General features: G+C 47.1%; 1 protein-coding gene across 2 annotated transcripts in view; it reads left to right on the top strand.

Annotated features, from left to right (window-relative positions):
• Positions 1–1,668: 1,668 nt before the first annotated feature.
• Positions 1,669–16,456, top strand: part of SPSB1 (splA/ryanodine receptor domain and SOCS box containing 1) — a 41,517-nt gene continuing 26,729 nt past the window's right edge. Inside the window, exons 1-2 of one of the 2 annotated variants that reach the window (XM_062593313.1) lie at positions 1,679–1,767; positions 14,862–14,989. The gene's annotated coding sequence lies outside the window, so the exon portion shown is untranslated. Of the gene's footprint in view, positions 1,768–14,861; positions 14,990–16,456 lie in introns of both variants that reach the window. The other variant, XM_062593312.1, reaches the window with a different exon arrangement.

Below are 16,456 nucleotides of genomic sequence, written 5' to 3'. Positions count from 1 at the left end.
CTCCAGCCCATCTGCAGATGCATGACTTCTTCTTTGAAAGCACACGGTATCACTACGTTGTGTGTTAATGAATGGTTCACAAAACATAAGAAAAAGCCTGTTCAGCTCTTAGCAGAGGAAAATCATACCTCTTTCCACCAGCATCCCCAGAGCCCTGCACACACATATGCAAGCAATCGCTTTCCTCACCGCTTACCTCCATCTCCCCCTAAGAGGAGCATAGCGAGGAGGGAAATGGCTGAATACGCTATCTGATTGAAAGGTTGGTAAGGAGAATGAATACACTTGTGTGTTTATGGTTGAACCTTGTTTGAGTTAAAGCCTTGTGGTGAAAAGGGACTGCAGTGGAGATGGAAACAAAGTCCTCTGGAATTTGGGATGAACAAATTAAGGAACACAAATGAGCTCAGCTCTTCTTTCAAACATGTCCCAGGACCATTAATGATGAGAACTCGTAAAGGCCCAATGTTAACGTTTAATCCCCCAAAACAGTAAGTTTGGCGGCATGCAGGCGCATCGCTTCAGCACTGACTCGGACGGCAGGCTGCCACCTCCTGAATCATTCGTACCACTTCCTGCAGCTCTGAGGTGGTCCTTGGAGGTATCCCATGCAAAATGGTTTGCTTAGCTTGTGACAACCCACCAGTTCGTAGCTGCAGGCAATACGGCTGCAGGTTCTTATTGTCTGGGAATACCGAGAGTGACTCATCTCAGAGAGACATCGCCGGGTCACATTTGTCCCTAAACTTGCTTGTTGAAGAGAAAGACTGGAACGGACACAACTGTTTCTGCCACGATTTATTCGTGAGACTAAATCTGTTCTGAAAAAGCAAACACGCGCTGCCCGGAGCGCCCGCGTCGCCAACACTGCGCCGCCGGGCCAGCCCGTAAGGCGCTGAAAGCCAGATCCACCAGAAAGCGACGACACCGCGCGCCGCCCCCGCCGCGCAGGCACGGCGAGCCTCGGCGCGCACCCGCCGCGATTTTCAGCGATTTTTGGCGCAAGAGGGGCGGGGCTCCGGGGCGGGGCGGGGGCGGGGCGGGGCCGGGCTGGGCGGGGCCGGGCTGCGGAGGAGGCGGGGCTCCGGGGCGGGGCGGGGGCGGGGCTCCGGGCCCCGGGGCGGGGCTCCGGGGCAGGCTGGGGGCTGGGCGGGGCCGGGCTGGGGAGGAGGCGGGGCTCCGGGGCGGGGGCGGGGCTCCGAGCCCCGGGGCGGGGCTCTGGGACAGGCTGGGGGCGGGGCTGGTCCGGGCTGGGCGGGACCGGGCTGGGGAGGGGGCGGGGCTCCGGGACAGGCTGGGGGCGGGGCCGGGCGGGGCGGGGCGGGGCTGGGGAGGGGGCGGGGCTCCGGGACAGGCTGGGGGCGGGGCCGAGGCGGGGCCGGGCCGGGCCGGGCCGGGCTGCGGGGCGGGGCGGGGCGGGCTGCGGGGCGGGGCCGGGCTCCGGGGCGGGGCCGAGGCCGGGCCGGGCCGCGCCGGGCCGGGCCGGGCTGCGGGGCGGGCTGCGGGGCGGGGCCGGGCTCCGGGGCGGGGCCGCGCCGGGCCGGGCCGCGCCGGGCCGGGCGCTATTTGGGCCATGTGACGGGCCGAGCCGGGCCGTGCTGGCCGCGTCTGGCGCCGGGCGGAGCCGCCGGGAGGAGCCGCTCCAGCCTCCCCGCCGCGGCGGAGGCCGGCGCCGCCTTCGCTGCGCTGCGCGGCCCCGGAGCAGCGTCGGCCGGGCCGGGCCGGGCCGGGGCGGCGCTGCCATGGTGCGGCGGCAGCCTGGGAGCGGTAAGAGCCGCCGGGCCGGGCCGGGCCGGGGCGGGCCGGGGCGGGCGGCGGCGGCGCGGGGGGGAGCGCGGCCGGCGCGGTTCTCGCCCCGCAGGGCCGCGCGGGTGCGGCGGGAGCCGTGGGAGCGCGGAGGCTGCTCGCAGGAGGGGCCGTGCGCGGCCGCGGCGGCGGGCAGAGCCGTCCGGCTGCCGCCCCGAGCGCCGCGGCGCGGGCCGTGCCCGCGTGGGGAGGCCGAGCCGCCCCGGCCGCCCGCGGCGCGCCGGCGGGGAGTTCGTAAAGCGATCCGGAAGGTGGCAGCTGCTCCCGTGGAGGAAGCGGCCCGGCTCTTATCTCCTGAGAGCGATGCGGGATGAATTTGTGACCGTGTTCGCGTCAGAAGCCGATCTTCCCTCATCCCCAGCCGACGCCGGGCTTTACCCCCAGGCCCCGGCGGGGGGGCTGTGGAGGCTCAGCACGGGGTGCAGCTCTGTCTTGCTGGGGGTGGGCTGGATGCCAGATCTCCAGGAGCAGGCAGCAGAGTTGCCAGTGATGGCAGTATACGCGTTGTGGATATAGGATGGGACTGGAGTGGCTGTCCCAGTTGAGGGAGTGGGAGGCTGCTGCGAAGGTGATGGAGCCACGCAGCTGTGCACACAGTGAGTGGCCATGCTCTGAGGTGCCCGCTGGCTTGCAGAGGGGAGTCCTCCTCCTCCAACCAGCTGCTGGTGTGCCTGCCTCCTCCTTGCCCTGCCAGTTTGCCTTGCCTCTGGCCCTGTCGTGGCTCTCCAAAGACTTGAGATGACGGATGTACAAAGCTGTAGTTTATTCTTTTCCCTGTGACCTTTTCTTCCTCCTCTTAGTTTTCCTGAGGACAAGGGATGAACTTCTGAAGCAGCATATTCCTCTGGGGGGCATTGCGTTGTTGCAGAACAGGCGTTTGCAGCCTCTCTTCCCTGCTCTAGAGGTTACTTAAGTGTGCTATAATGTGTCTGGGGTTTGTTTGTAAACTCAAGTTGGATACTTCTGAGATGCGGTTTTGGTCTTCCAGGAACCAGCTAGCTGAGATGCGCTGTGTTTATGTGGAGTCAGGTCACAGCAGCTAGATCCTGGATGTAGATCTGCTTTGCTTGTTCCTCTCTTGTCCCCTTACGTTTCCTTTCTTAGTGAAAGTGAAAGCAGTATCTGTCCCTGAAGGGCTAGTTAAGAATTCATGAAGGCACCTGAATTAAAAGCGTGTAGATAGTGAGCCAACTGGGACACAGTTCAGAGTGGCGAGCTCTGATATGCCAACACAAGCCGAGCTTATGGTTTTGGGCTGTAGCGTAGATGTACTGACTCAGTCTCGAGTCACTGAGGGCTTGTCAACACAAGGAGAGGCTGGATTAGCTGCTGTTGGCAGGGAGCATCAATGAGATGACCTCGGCTGGGCTGTGTAGGAATACTCCATTAGTACAGCTTATCTTCATGTCCCATAGAAGGAGGCTTGAACTTGTATCAACTAGTAGAGTGATGGTAGCGTTATAGCAGTGGAGAAGAAGCTTACTAGACCTGCATGGATTATACTAACAAGCTTGGGCCAGGTAGAAGTTTCCCTAACCTTGGTGTTTTCAAAGGTTGAAATAGGTGGCTGATTGTGAGACTTGCAGCCCTGCTCCTTGCATCTGTGGTGTGTGACATGACTTAGCAGATAGTTGCTGGTACAAGTCAAGTTAGGTACCAGCTGCTTCCAGGCAAAACTGTGTAATGCCCACAGGATAAAAGTGAGTAAGTGTCTGAGAACCAAGGTTACCAAACTGTGGTCACTGGCGTGCTTAGCTAGTGGTCGTGTAGAAGGGGTTGATTTCAAGGTGTTGACTCACTTCCAGTTACTACACTACTCTGAGCAACAAAAAAATCTTTACTTGAATCACTCTTCCATGTGAGTGATTGCTACATCTGCCACTGTTTCAATAAATAACTGCTGGAGGAGGATGGATGCAGCCGTCCTTGGCAAAGACGGGATGTGTGCCACAGGAGGTAGAGTGGGAACTAGTACTTGAAAGCTAAGTTCCCCCATCTGCAAACATATAGAAACAAAAGCTAGTATTAACTTTGATTTCCAAAAGCACTGTCACTTTTTTTTTTTTTTTTAACTCAAAAGGGGAGGGCAGTAAAATTTCTGTAGATTCACACTCAACTCCCCAATACTCCTTGTGGGCAATGCTTTGGAAGCTACTGGGCTAAAATAATTTGGCCCACTGGATTAATGACCAGGAAATTCTGGTCCAGCAGATCCCATTTTTGAGTGAAGTGGTGTCAAGCCTGAAGAGGGTATCTATCAGTTCTGTCCTGGGAAGACCCAGGGGTCCTGTTGGCTGCCCACTCAGCTGAGTATTACAGGAGACTGAACAAAATATATCTTGTGCGTGGAGGGATGCTGGCAAGGTGGAATTAGTCAGTTGTTAAATGTAATATACAAGTGCTGAAAACAGAACAGGAAGTCTTTAGGTTTGCCTGGGGAGGAGAAAAAACAACTCCAGAATAAAGCTTTGCCAATGCTAGATGGGACCTGCAGCAATGAGATTTAAAACTTCAACCTGTCATAATGCTGTGGTCAGCCAAAGAAAGCAGAACCTGTTTCTGGGGAAAAAGGTAAAAAGGGGACTCTAGCAGCTGAGTTTGCTGGTTTGCTCTAGTAACTTTTGAGCTGGGAGGTATTGACCTTCTGTTTAGTAAATGCACAAACCTCTCAAGTCTTGTGGACTGTCCACTGTGGCTCTGGGGAAGAACTGTCAAAGCAGGTGGGAGGCAACAGCACTGATTAGTATTATGGCAGCACCCAAGAGTAGGAAGGTACATTAGGGTTGTCCTTATATATCAGCTTGGATTATCGTTTCATCTGCTTGCCTTACCAGTCTCTGCAGTGCTTTTCCCCTTTCCATTACCCTTCTCTTAATCTCTTATTGCTTTACAAAGGGGATGTGGAATTTGAGAAGTGACTTCTTCCTAATATTGTTAACAGGTTCACATTGGATAGCTGAGGAGAAAGACATCAGTGAAGGTTTATTCTATTTTCTTACTGAATTGAACTGCAAACATACATTTCTGCTTGCAGAAGGTTAGGAGCGAAACTTGTTAGTATTCGATACAGCTCATCTAATAGTTATAATACTAATACAGCTCATCTATCTGATGGGTGTAGATAGGTTTCAGCAAATACTGTTTCAGAGTAGGTGTTATCTTGGAGCTTGGTGTTTCTTCCTTTTAACTGTTATTCCTGTTACCCCTGTGATGCTGAAATTCAAAACTTAGCGACAGCCTAAAATGCATGGGAAGCATGTGGAGAGTTGGGAACAGAACAGAGCGCTCGATGCAGCCCCTTACTGGAGGGTGATCTTGGCTGTACCCTATGGCAATACAGCCTCCTGCACTCCAGCCTTTGTATGGCCTGGATCATGCTTACTTAAATGAATATTGTAGCACTCCCTCTTGCTAATTGGGGATTATCAGCCATCCATTGGCTGTGTTTATCCACTTTAAATATATTTTTTGCCTCGTTCAGTAAGTACAGTAATTGTAGAGAGACAGGATGTTGGTGATCTGGCTGTTGAGCTAGTTCAGAGTTAATATAAAACTTTCTTATGAAAGTCTGACTAATGTTTCCTTTCTGCAGATGTCTGTGTTACTGCCTAGGAAAAATCCACATGGTTGTCTGGAATCTGCACTTGCTTGCAGGTCTCTGCATGTACTGAGCAAGGCTTCTGGAAACGGTGGAAATGTTCCTCCTGAGTCCAGCTGCAGAGGAAGGCAGAACTTGTACCGATGAGTGTGTCTGAGAGACAATCTTGTCTTGCACATGGTTTTGCATCTGGGGGGGAGAGGTGGAAGGGAGAAATGCAAACCAAGTTGTCTGAAGCACGTGAGCATGCAACTGGAAACAATGATGTCTGGCTGGGTGCATTACCACTGGGAGGACTCATGTGACGTTCTTGTACATTTGCTTCTGTTTTTGCTTGCCTCATAGCTGAGAGGTCAAGAACAATTTATCTGCCCTGATCTTTCTACCAAAGGAGAGGTTGAAGCACTTAGCTGCTGCTTATGTATCTCTGCTACAGCTTTGTATAAATGTCATGAGGAAAAAGTTTGAGAGCGAAAGAACATGTCAGTCAGCTCTTCCCTCTTTCACTGACTCTGTGCAAGGCCAGGAGTTTGGAGGGCAGGCTACTCAAGGGTCATGGTCTTGTTCTTCATATAAAATACTGCAGCATTTCCTCAGGCCCTACTAGCAAGGGGTTATGGGACTGAGCATGGACTTTATTTTATTAAATATTTTTACTTTCTAAGGTACAAAACAAAGACCTATTAAAGTCTAAGATCAGAGAATGTTTTCAAGATTGTTTTATTGGCATCATTTGCCAAGTCATTGGGTGTCTCCAAGGTATTGGCACTACACACTGGGTTTATTGGGCTTGGGTCACTACAATTACTGGAGGAGGATATTGCAGAGGTGTTAGACAACATGAACTCTGGTCAATTGTTGGAATACTACAACTTACTCTGTCTGCAGTTTGCTTTCATTAGTCTGTAGTGGTAGTAAAGCTGTTCTGTTCCGTTCTATTCCATGATAAACTTGCAGCTTTGCAGAAATGCTGATACATGTGCTACCCGTGTTGGTTACACTTTTTTTTTTTGGCAATTCTTCTCTGGATGGGTTAGAGGAATTGATATTCTTGGTGGCAGTGAAATTTTGCTCCTTTTCAGTGACTGGAGTAAATGACCGAGTGTAGAAGTGCTAACGATTCCCTATATGCCTTCCTAAGCAAGGCTTCACTTCCCTTGCAGTCACTCCAACTTGATGCTTTTTTTTTCCTTCTTGAAATGTGAAGGCTCCTTCACTTCAACCAAAATGCATCTTTGCTTCAAAACAAAATTATGATGGGTTTAAAAGCCATCAACTTTCTGACTAGTGATTTCTTAGCTAGTCAGTAAAAAATTCTGCCCCATCCCTGAGACAGGGCCACAGTGTGATCTTGAAACAAACCTGCTTATGAGCCTGAACTCAGGAAGCAGGCTGAGCGAGTATGATATTGAGCCTGAAGAGGCTCAAGGGTAGCTGATACTTCAGAGTTTCCCATATGGAAACAGTGTGTGACTGAAGAGTGTTTTCATACAGAGACTGTGATTTAAATATTAATTCTGGATGTTGATAGCATAGGAAACAGATTTTTTTTTTCTTTCCTGTAGCTGTGGGCTGGCATAAGCTACCATCCTTCTCAGTGCTTAAGGGAAGGAAATACAGCAGACTTTCCTAGTAAGATGGATCTGGTGTGAGCTAGATGCTATACTGAGGTCTACTCTCACCCACACGTGGTAGAGGGAGAGTAAGGGTACCAACAGAACAGGCAGAGGAGCTGTGAATCACTTCCTGCTGCTGCTGAGCCAAAACTGAGCAAAAGTAGCTATCCTAGCGACTGAACTGCCTGGGTACTGCTTGCTCCCTTGCAGGTGCCTTGGATTTGAAAAGACTACAGAGGGACTGAAGAACAGTTTCTTTGCAGGTTAACTGATCTACTTGAGCTCTAGAAATGGAGTTGATCAGTGGGGTGATGAAATGCAAGTGCTGGCTAGTGGGATGTGTGCTTGCGCTGTCCCGTGGCTGCTGGAGACAGCTCTGTTTGTCACATGCTGCTATGCCTAGGAGGAGGCTTTAACATCCAGAGCTTTCTATGCCAGCTGGTGCTTGTAGAGATCTGGCTGTGTTGTATGTGCCCCAGGGAGTGTAGTTTAGAGGGATGAGTGCAGGACTGCAAGCCAGCGACAGCTGCAGGCTAATCCTTGACTTGATGTGTGGCCTTGCTTCAATCATTTTATGCTTTACTTCATTTTTTTTTTTAAGAGAAATATTAGCTTTACTTTCCTCCCTTATCTGATCACCTTTGGCAGGGGCAGATGCTAATACTAGGTTTTATTTAATTGACTCTACACTGTGTCTGATGCAAACAGTAACACTGTTTGGATTGGAGTAGGAGAGACTTGTACAGATTTCTGACAGTCTGGGGAAAATATCTTTCCTGTCTACACTATGAAAGTGCTGCAGCTGGGAGCTGGGACTCAGCATGCTATAGGATTCCTGGAGTTCAAGCCATGTATGACAGGCTTTGCCATCTTCATTTCTGGCTCACTGCAAATTGAGAACAAGAAGACTTTCTGAGATGTGCTTAAGTAAGATTTAACTCCAGCTGCAGAGATGACTGGATGAATATCTCTCTGAGCTTAATGCAGGAGCAATCACCTACCCTTGCCTTACCTTTTTCACTTAACCCTAGGGTCTTGTTCACCAACATTGCTTTTCTTGTATCCTTAGGGCTCAACTAGTTTTTGCTCTGCTAGAAAATGTGAAGACAAACTGCAGCAGCCCTGCTACTGTGTAACAGTAAGGCTCTTACCTGCAAAGCTTCCCCTGAGAGGAGAAACTTTTTTTGTTAAAACAACATACAAACATCTGCCTAATTTCAAAGTGAGAGCAGCAACTTCTGACTGAAGGCTTTAGGGCAGAAGGTGGTACTGTCTGAATATGGAGTTACCAAACATGGGCTTTTGCTTCTAGCCTGGGAGGGGAATTTGATGAAGCTTCTAAGTTGGAGCAGCTGTGTAGATGTTAGTCTCAAACTGCTTTCTTTGGATAGCTGGTATGTTATCACGTCAGGAATCTGTCCTGAGGAGATCCCGGATGGGGCCTTGACACCATAAATGTACAAAGGCGCTCAGTTGCACAAAAACTGCAGAAACAACTTAGTTCTAAAGAACGTGAGCCACAGATGGTAAACAGCCAAGAAAAGCAAAGCAAGGGCTAAGGGCAAACCATTCCCTACATGAGAAGGCTGCATTGGTTTCAGATGTTTAGAAAATCTTAGTTTAAACTTTTGGGAGATTTGCTGTAGATTACTTAATGTAGAACTCAACTTCCAAAAGGCCGTTCAAACAAGAAGTTGAGATGTGAAAAATACCTGGATTCCAATTATAGTTGTAGCTGTAGAAAGCTAGTAGTTGTAAGTCTATAGTTGCAGAAAGAGGTCATAGTGTTTGCAAAAGTGCAATTGTTACCTAGATACCCTAATTCAGTGCCATATGGTCCTTCAGGATCCCATGGTCCTGTGGTGGCATAGCCTCGTGAGCAGGGCTGCAAGCAGACGCATGTCTTCGTTAGAGGAATTGGCTTTTTTTGTTTGGCTGAAGTTGTAAGAGTGTAGAGTCTGTGGATCAGACAAATCAGCCCTGCTTAAGAAATAGGAGAGAATTTCAGAATTGATCATGGCGTGACTTGCTCTGATTTTGAATCTAGGTGACCTCTTAGATGAGGTGTGGAGTGTGTTGAGGAGGCTGGCATCTGGAATTGTAGGGCTGAGATTAGAGATGGGCTTAGTGGGTTTGAGGGTAGCTAGAAGGGAGGCTGGGAAAGGAGCTGTGGATGTCCCAGTACTCAAAAGTGAGGATTCTGATGAGATTGTTACCTTCTATAGGAGGCTGCAGATGTTAGGATTTATGTGCTTACTCTGTTCCTGGATAAGCCTGTGACTTAATCATATAAAGATCAAAATGCTCAATACTTAGACCTGAATAAGGCCAAATGGGTAATGCACACAGGAAGCCATTGTTGCTTCTCTGCTCCTCTCATACTCAGAATCCATTATTTGATCATCTTTTCCAAATGTTTCTTAATGCTGATGAGCTGTGGTTTACTCTAATACAGAAGAGGTGAATAACTTCAAAAATGACTTGTCATGACTTGTGAAGTAAAATAAGACATAACCCCTTGTGAAGCAGTCAAGGGGTAAGCTGAACTGGAAGAATTAGTATTGACATTAGTTCCTAGGAACCTCTGAACAGTTTTGGGAGAAACCTGTTGACACCACTTTGGGTAAGAGGAGGCTTGAGGCATGTATGCCAGAAGGTATCTGGCTTGTCAAGGTATGGCTCACTTCTGTGGGCAGGGGTTTTAGCTGCTTGAGATTTCTGTTCTGGGATAGACAAGAGCTGTGGCAGACTGTACATGTGCTGTGTTGTTGTTCTGTAGTTTGCTAACACTGCTCTGTGCTAAAGGTTTGAGTGTGTGGTTTCTTTGGCTGATGTCCCATGGCTGATGTTCTGGGATTTACCATATGGTGTGCTGTGTACTTCCAGCTGGGACAAAATGGAGCTGGGGAATGGGGTTAATCAACCTAATCTGTGTTTCATCTTTTGTGAGATGGGACACTACTTTTCTCCTCTCACAGCTTTCTGAGTGCTGTGTGTCTCTTGCAACAAGGAGCAGACAAGCAGTTAAGTGGTTTCAGCCTTGTAGCCCTGGCTCTGGTATTGATTCATGCATGTGCATCTCCCACATCTTCCTGCATAGCTTAGTTGCAGCCTAAGAGGAAGTGGGCAGGAGGGCTGCACACATGGGACTGATTCTGGCAGGATATTGTTGCAGGATTTGGTATGTGGCACACTCTTGCTAGTGTTTAGTTGCTGCTTGCATTTAGAGAAGTTAAAAAGGGGCAATTCCACTGTTGTGAAGTGGCTGTTAGCTTGGGCACCTGGTGATGGTGAACATCTAAGGCGTGGAAACAAATTAGCTTGGCGACATGTTCCAAATTGTGGATTTGACTTGCTGTATGTTGGGATGGGGAAGAAAAAGATTGAAATGTGTGTCTTTTTATTAATATGGGCCCACTTCAGTGATTGAGGTTGATCCTGGAATTTGGATATTGTGATTCTTTACCTGCCTTAAAGCTTACAGACTTGGAGATGATGCATTCAGGAACTGACAAGCTACTAAATGATCTAACTTTCTTAACAGTGTTTGCAAGAAACAAATATTGAAGGAACTGTTTGAGCTGTCCTGGAAGACTTGCACGCTATGCTCAATCTAGCTAACTCTGGTATCTCAGTGAGACAGCAGTGTTCCTGATGCACTGCTCATCTTCTGGCTGTGATGCATGCTGAGCAGCCTTAGTAAGTTGCCTTCCAGTGAGGTTGTTGCAGGAGCAGGCCATATTTGCACACAGGCCCAAATCTTCAATTTTTGGCATGGATTATACTCTAGTCTGCGGCCTGATAGCTGAGTAATCAGGACTGGCCCAGTGTGTGGAGCCTAAGCTGGATTTGCTAGAGACATTTAGTGTGTCAACATTAAGTGGGAGGGGGACACCTGACCAGAGCTGGCTTGGAACAAGCAAAAACCCACATCTGCAGGGAGGCTGTGATTGTGCAACTACATTCTTTCTTGCTCCATAGCCAGAGAAGCAGAGAAGTAGTGTATTGTTTTGGTAGGGGAAACTTGCCAACTATGCTGTGTCACTCCTGGATGGCAGACATGTCCAGATGTTTACCTGCAAGGAATTCTGGTGAATGTACCTCTTCTGTGAGTTCAGTCTCTCCAGAAGAATAGTTTTTGCTGCTAGGTATACTTGCATACCCACTTGATGGGGGATTTTCCTAAGAACTTTTTGGGGAAAACATGAACAGCATGGGGTGTCTTCAGTCTTTGTCCCTGGATGCAGGGATGCAAGTGTGCCTGGCATTCCCTTCCTGGCCAGATTGCTCTAGGTGGAACTGCTCAGCTTGCTGCTGTGAATGTGCCTTTTTGTGGCAGCATTTTACTGGTGAGAGTAAATGGAATTTCCATTGACTGCACATTGCTGGAACATGTGCAGTGTCCCTTGACTAAACTTAGTAGGCAGAAACAGGTTTTGGCTTTGTGCCTGAAGGATGGTGTGGCTTCTGGTATGCATCAAGGAGCATTCAAGAGCAGGATATATGGCTTATCTTCAGCTGGTCTGTATTCTACTGGATAAGTGCTCCTGTAAAATGGAGAAGATGAATTAATGGTTTCACTGTTTCTGGGAAGAAACAAGAACTGAATGGCTCTTAAAGTCTTATGTGGGAAGAGACTTTCTGATGCAAGACTTCTGCACACACTGCTTCTCAGTGGCTACAGTAGTACTCAAGACTGGTCTTGAGAGAACACTTGGCTTCCTGGGATCTCCATTTCAAGATGCAAAACAGATACAGCAGAAATCTGACTTTTACTGCTGGGATAAGTTTTGAGCTAATGCAGTGTTCCATATATTAAATCTTATTTGGAGATGTTTATACCATGCACAGAACAAGCTTGTGCTTGAAATCCTGCCCAACTCAGGGCTGTGGTGCTGAATGGACATCAAATGAAAGTCTTCTCCTTAGCTTTGAGTGGACAAAGCAAATGGCCCAGCAGGTGGCAGGCTGGCAGCAGGGAAAAATGGTTTTGCAGATTGTTGAATGTAACCCTTTTTGCCTACAAGTCTGATAGAAAAACTGGGCAATCCAATTAATACGTGCCTAGATGTGCTTAACCAGGATGAACATCTTTGTAGCCAGCTCCTTCATATCCTAGTGCAGTAGGACCAATGCTTTGGTTCTGTCTGCAGGGAACAGTGGTAGGGTGGCTTCAGTTTAGAGCTGTACTTCTGGACATGGCAGATGCAGTGGATGGTGCAGAAGACAATGCAGTAGGGCATTGTCTTTTGATAGTGAGCTGAAAAATTGTACATGTGGGATAATTATGAAATTATTGCCAAAATGAAAACAGTACGTCAGCCATGGATCTAGGAGAAGTGACTGCTTCTTTACTGTTAATGGTCACCCCTCAAATGTCTTGAGTGATCCAAGTTTTTCTAGTACTTCACTTGGCAGTATATTATTGTACTGATGAGACACATCTCATCCTTGCCTTTCCTTAAGTGTATTTAAATGCCTGAATTATGTAGTGTTGGGTTTGGGTTGTGGCAGGTTATTCTAATCTTCTTGGCTCTGACAAGGAGAGCTCTAGGTGTAACCTTGACTTTTGGGTTTCGGAGAAATGATTGGTTTAGGCCAACTTAAGTCCTGAGCACCAGCTATAGTTGTGCTGGAAAAGTCTTTATCTACTGGAATGTTATGTCATTAGTAGTGGAATCCATCTAATGTTAGACAACCTGACTGACCTTGTGAGAGTACCTCAGCCTACAGACTAGCAATTGACAAATTTGACAATTTGCAGAAGTCCGTATCAGTATTTACACTGAAAGCAAAACTGCCGTTCCAGGTGTCCTGGCTTTAATTTGCAGTCCCGTGATTGAACAGGCCTGATACTGTGGCTTACAGTTAATCTACAACTGGTTACATTAGCAGTATTAAGTGGTTGTAGTATCTCATTGAGTATAGGAATATATATATATATTCCTATATATACTCATTGTATAATGAATTGACTGTAGAAATAAGGTAGATTTTGTCTGCTGTAAGGTTTTTAAGTGAGGAAAATCCTGTTGGATATAGTGGTTTTATTTAGTATTCTAAGCACAAGATATCCTAGACAGCATAAGTCTATACTATGTTTGGGATGTTGGGGTGGGTGGGTGGGTGGCAGACGCATTCTCCATTCTTTGCAGGTTGCTGCTTGTACATAACAAAACTCAGCAAAGCTGTGTGAGCCATCAAGCCTCTTCAAAAGGAGAAGGAAGACTTCAAGGGCTGCTTTAAAAAAAAAAACAAAAAAAGACAAATGAATGTGCTGTAAGTGGCTGAGGCTGACCAGCATTAGAGAAGACAGAATCTTAGCTCTTGAAATGATGTAGCAGCTAACATAACTGTGGTTATGTGTTTAGAATTCTTAATTACTAAATTCTGAAAATGCAAGACAGCTTGTGTTTTCTGCTTATTCCTAAGCATGTTAAGGAGTGCATCTTAACAGATCTCTTCTGATTGCTTCCATAAGGTTTCCTCCTTTCTCTATATATTTTAAGTTCTTTCAACCTGCTTCAAACTTGGTTTCCTAATTGGAAACTTTCCATTGATGTCATGGGAGCTTTCTGTGGCCCACATCAAATAGCTTGGTTCACCAGGGATTAAGTGACTGTACAAATGTTTATATTAAACACTTATTTAGAAGGCATGTTGATTTATGAGGACCCATGATGACTATGGTATGTTGGGAGGATAGGTTGACTGTACGGGCTTTTGTCTTGCCTTTGAACTCTAAAAGTTCTGGCAGCTGTTTAATGCCCAGATAAGACAACTCAAGCTTGCTTACATCTAATGAACTTGCCCCATTGCTGACTCTTGCTCTGTTTCTTATCTCTCGCATTGGAGACATTTTTGAATGGGTAACCTTAATGGAAGGGACTCAGACAGTAATGTCTGGAGTAGTCAAAGCAGAAAGCAGCCAGCTTAACTACAGGTACTGGAATTTCTCTCTTTCAGAGAGGAAACCCACAGTTTAGTCTGCTGAAAAGCCCAAGGGAAGGGAGGGGGAAGGAGGAGAAGGTGAACATGTGTTCTTCAAACTCTGCTTACTCAGGCCTCTAGTGGTCAGGAAGGTAAGGTCTTAAAAGGTGGAAGCAGAAGGAATAAATACCTTGTTCGCATCCTCCCAAAACAGTCTGAAAGGCTTTTGGATTTTGAGGAGTGGCCATCTCTTTCCTTCCCTGGGAGAGATTTTGCTGCTGCTTTAAATAAAGGAAAAGCTACTTGGAGTTTAAAGGAACTTTTCCTTATGAACATCATGTGCTAGTAGCTACCTTCTTTGCAGTAGACTCTTGGCAGATCAGTCAGTTTTGTGCTGGATTTCATTGTCACCTGTGGCTGTATGCACCTCCTGTAAAATGAGTGAGCAAGTTCTGCTGCACTTCGGAGTTAGAGCCCCAAATTATGTTCAGTTACTTCAAGTTTTCAGAGATATTTTGTCCTCTCCAAAGTGATGCTTGAACCTAAATTGCAGGAAGAGCAGGGATGTAGGTATGGCTTTGATAACTAAAACTAAGCTTACTGGTGGGCAGAATCTTCTCAGGCAAAGAACATATTTAAATCATTTTCGTAGAGCTCTCTTTCTAAAAGTTATAATATTGGACTGTTGTCAGGCTAAACTTTCCATAAAGCTAAGTGTCCCTACATTAAACTGACCTTCAGCTGAGGTATCTTTGGGATGTTGCTCTGCCTTTTAAAATAAAGGGTAGTAGCCTCCTGCTAGGAAGAAGATTCCATTCCCTTTATGCTAGAAGGATACCTTCTAGTATCGTTCCCAAAATGATGTAGAAGTTGTCATGGCTACTTCTAACTGCAGCCTTTCCATGTTCCAGCATCGCCCCTGTTGGATGTAGCTGCTGTTGATACTGAGATGAGGTGGATCCATCTGGAAGTGGATGTTTTGAGAGAAACTTATTGCACGTGGGGCCAAAGATGGACTACTTCATACAAGAAAAACCTAGTGAGTCTGGATGTTTACACTGTCTAAAATGGCTCAGAGTAAAAACTTCTGTATGTGCTTTCAGATGCTATCTAGAAAGGGGACAATTAATGCTGTTTGTTGTCAAAAAGCCTGTGCAAATATTGTTTCTTCAGCATTATATATACTCCGTGGTTCAGAGCACGACTATGTTCTAACCAGTTGCTCCAGTTGTGCATGGTGAGGCAACTGATGTGAACTGTATTACCTCATACTCCCCTTTTTTGCCATGGAGTGGTACTACCATTATGTAAGCTAGTAATGTTGGAACAGATCACACAAGTTTGGTTCATCACTCTAAATGATCTAGGTGCAGTTTAATATTGGCATACAGGAGGTGATGAGGAAACCACTTAAAATATTGGTTGATGTACAGAGCTTGATCTAGTGAAGTTGTTGCATAGGAATGCCCTTCTGAGTGTAGCCCAGAAGGGAGGGTGTCAAGGGGATGGGGACAAACTCTTTTCAGTTGTCCCGTGTGACAGGACAAGAGGCAATGGGCAGAAACTGAAGCACAGGAAATTCTGCCTGAACGTGAGGGGGAATTTCTTCCCTGTGAGAGTGACGGAGCACTGGCACAGGTTGCCCGGAGAGGTTGTGGAGTCTCCTTCTCTGGAGATCTTCAAGGCCTGCCTGGATGCAACCCCATCTAACATGCTCTAGGTGACCCTGCTGAGCGGGGAGGTTGGACTAGATGATCTCCAGAGGTCCCTGCCAACCATACTGATTCTATGATTCTATGAAAACAAAAGGGCAAAGTCTGCTCCCAGCCTCCGGAAGCAGCCACTCTGGATACTAACCACTAGCAATGGAACTGAATGCTTTTGTAGGTGTACATCTTAGTCATGGTTTGGGGTGAAAAGTATTATAGTCTTGTATTACCACAACTCAGTTACTCCAGAACAATTTTACTGGAAATATCTGGCCACCCTACAATACAGATGTCCTCTGAAGACAATGCATGTATTTGTGCAGCTGTAGTTTGTGTAACGTGCTTTAGCTCATTTCACTTTGGCTCTGCTGTCCTTTCTCAGATTGGATTTGTCTAGCTGCATTTTTATAGGGATAAAACTCAAGGCAGCCAGACTAGAAGGGCTTTCTAAAGTTCTTCTGTACTTCCTTAAATACCTTTGAACACCTGTTTTACCTGGGTTGTTGTGGCAGGCTATTCTAATCCTCCTCTTGACTCAAAGTCGAGCCTTTTGCAGTGCAGAGTGATGAAAGAACCTACTTGAAGCTTTTGGTTGTCCTATCTCTGAAACAGTCTGGGCAATTTCTTAGGAACCTTTCAGGTAGTGCTGAAAGCAAAATACTATGTAATTTTGAGACTGTGTGCCCAGCTGTAACTTTCATTGAGTTGTGTACCGTCTTTTCCTAATTATGGTATGTCCCAGGTCAATTACATTTAAATATAGAGTCCAACCATGTCATTAAACTTAGCTAATGAAA

The sequence above is a fragment of the Rhea pennata genome, chromosome 22, assembly GCF_028389875.1.
Source record: "Rhea pennata isolate bPtePen1 chromosome 22, bPtePen1.pri, whole genome shotgun sequence".
Taxonomy (NCBI): domain Eukaryota; kingdom Metazoa; phylum Chordata; class Aves; order Rheiformes; family Rheidae; genus Rhea; species Rhea pennata.
Note: the sequence above shows the minus strand (reverse complement) of the source record. Positions and strands in the feature narration are given on the sequence as shown.